This window comes from Pinus tabuliformis, chromosome 2_2 (assembly GCF_031772625.1).
Source record: "Pinus tabuliformis cultivar Carrire ecotype Pingquan chromosome 2_2, CPIR1, whole genome shotgun sequence".
Classification (NCBI taxonomy): Eukaryota; Viridiplantae; Streptophyta; class Pinopsida; order Pinales; family Pinaceae; genus Pinus; species Pinus tabuliformis.
In genome coordinates this window covers 1,232,382,940-1,232,385,755 of record NC_142300.1, presented here as the reverse complement: position 1 = coordinate 1,232,385,755, position 2,816 = coordinate 1,232,382,940, and the positions used below count along the sequence as shown (strand labels likewise).

General features: G+C 33.6%; 1 non-coding gene across 1 annotated transcript; it reads left to right on the top strand.

Annotated features, from left to right (window-relative positions):
* Positions 1 to 1,304: 1,304 nt before the first annotated feature.
* TRNAR-CCG (transfer RNA arginine (anticodon CCG)) lies at positions 1,305 to 1,377 on the top strand. Its single transcript has one exon. It is a non-coding gene; the product is annotated as a tRNA-Arg (tRNA).
* Positions 1,378 to 2,816: the final 1,439 nt, after the last annotated feature.

Sequence of the window (2,816 nt, the reverse complement as noted above, 5' to 3'; positions counted from 1 at the left end):
AACAATGAAAAATAACACATTGTATTTTACATTGTAAAGAAGTTTGCATGTGAAAAAATTTGATCACTCTCTTGTCATGCCAGATCCATCTTAACTCTTGATCTTCCAAACATCAATAGGGATCAAATCTCTTTTCAGTTAAACGAAGTTTGCACCTCAAGAAACTTGGTCCTTCTCGACACTTGGTAAATGTGGAGTTAGTGGATCTAAATTGATTTAATTATTAATTATACAAATTAATATTAATATTATTTTCTATGTTCTATTTTCTATTTTCTATTTTTTTATTTTTATGTAATTTGATCTAGTGTATAGTAGTTGTAAATGTGTTAACAAAAGTTGAAACATCTGAAGTTTCTTGTAAACACTTCGCTATATATATAAGCTTCCCGTGATTTCCAAGAATCAAGGAAGAGTCAATACATAGCCCTGCCCTGCCCCAGAATGGATCTCATGACTCAGACCTAGGTGAATATCTGACATTTCAACTTTTCTTAACACAATTATCTCTGGAAACTACTCTACACTATGTCTTAAAACTGAGGTTATTTGATCCAACCGCAATGTTTTATTAATAATTACAATTATTAATTATTTTAATTTGTTTAATTTATTTTTATGTAATTTATCTGAGTCAAAATGTTTAATAAGATAGAACAAGACATGACATTTCTTCCATACTAAACTAAAAAACCCAAAAAATCAAAACACAAATTATTACTATATCTATTAAATATAATTTTGAATTATAATAATAATCAATTTGATTTAATCATTGGATAACCAACATTATGCTAACAAATGGGATAACCTATATTATGCTAACAAGTTTGTGACTACCATGGTTTAAAAAAACATAAAAATATTTCAACAAAATAAAATTAAAACACCAACTTTTTTCTATTTGGCGTTGCAAATAAAATTCCTCCACTAACAACATTGATGAATGAATGAAATTTTAATGATGTCCACAAGACATTGGTCTAATTTAATCCTTATTCTTTTGTGTTGAATAAAAAAAATGCAAGTATTTTCTTCTCAATCTTTTTTTAAGGGACCATCCATTTGCTATTTCACATATTTCAAATGATGGAAGCTAGTCACTAGTCCTCAGTCGTGAAATTAAAATTTTAGCTTTTCTGAAGATCTCAAATACCTTTATCATCATATTTCTGGGTGGGGTCAAATTATTCAACCTCTATGTGAAGTAAATATATTTGTCAACAGAACTTACGCCACTCCACTCGATACATTGACGTAAATTCTAAGTTTAAATAGTATTAGTCGCTGAAGTCAAACGTACAGATCGCGTGGCCTAATGGATAAGGCGCTCGCCTCCGGAGCGGGAGATTGTGGGTTCGAGTCCCACCGTGATCGGGATCGGCTTGCCGGAACTCCTATGCTAAAATTTTGTAGAATCAGTATCCATATTTCAGTATCCATATTTTTATGTTAATTGCAGATTCAATGCATCCAACACTCCACATTTCTTTTATGCTGAATTTATGCTCATTGTAGATTCAGTATCCAAAGTTTTATGTTAATTGCAGATTCACTGCATGCAACACTCTGCATTTCTTTTTATCAGCGGGCTAAAATAAGTGTTATGAAGAAGTGCATTCCTTTGAAGTTGGGAAAAATTTGTGGCTTCAGCTCTGAACGCGTACACTTTCCTGCAAAGATATCTTACAACTTATTTACAAATCTATAGCGAAGTATCTATGGCGATTATATGTAACTCAATTGCCAAAGGTAAAGGTTTTTTTTTCAGCAAGAAAAAAATATTATATTTATATTGATATGTATAAACCAGTACATCTGTCCATATATCATATACATCTTGACATCTCTTTCATATAGAAAAACTATCAATTGAGTATTCCTCAGTATAGATCTTGTCCACATAATATGTAGCCTTACTTCTCTATCTCATCATAAGGAATAATAGTAAGTATCATTCTTCCCATATAAAAGGGCACATATATAGTAACAACATCAGCCTTAACTACAGTGAGCCTATTTAACAGTAGTGTATCCAAAATTACAACAACAAAAAAAGTCCATAAAACCCTCATCTACATAAGGCGACAACATAAAATATATCTCCTATCCAGGGATGGGGAGTGTCCCCAGATCCATTGTAATGCTGCCCAATCTTAGCTCAATATGCATCCCGTCCATGGAGTCCATAAGTCCCATCTTTGACAGCAAATCAGCATTCTGGTTGAAATCTCGACTGATATGTTGGATCGAATATTCACTATGAGAGTCCCATAATGACCCAATACGATTGAGCCATCCCTGAAGATGAAATTGAGTGATATTGCTATTTCCCAATATATGTTCAATGATAGCCTTTGAGTCACCAAATATGTGAATACTGGGAATGTCCAAGAAAGTAGCAAAATAAAGCAATCCCCATATAGCAATAATCTCAGCCTTCATGTTTGTTCCCCTGCCAGCATGCCAATGAACCTAGTACTCCTGCTCCTCTGAAATCCTGAGCCAGAAACCACAACCACAAACATCCCTTTGTGTTGCCCCATCAAAAAAAGCAGCCGGATATATATCTCCAGGCTCCGACATCTTTTTATGAGTGGCCATGGTATCCTTTTTGTGATTTTTTGTTGTATGATACCATTCAAGGATGCGATCCACAACCCTTGAGGAGTGCTCCCTGAAATTTTCAAATATAATCTTGTTTCGCCACCTCCATATTTCCCAAAAATATATTAAAGGAATAGATCTCCATATACTATTTTGTTTACACCACCAGCCCAAATAGTCCGAGATGGCTGAGAAGCTTGTTTGAGGGA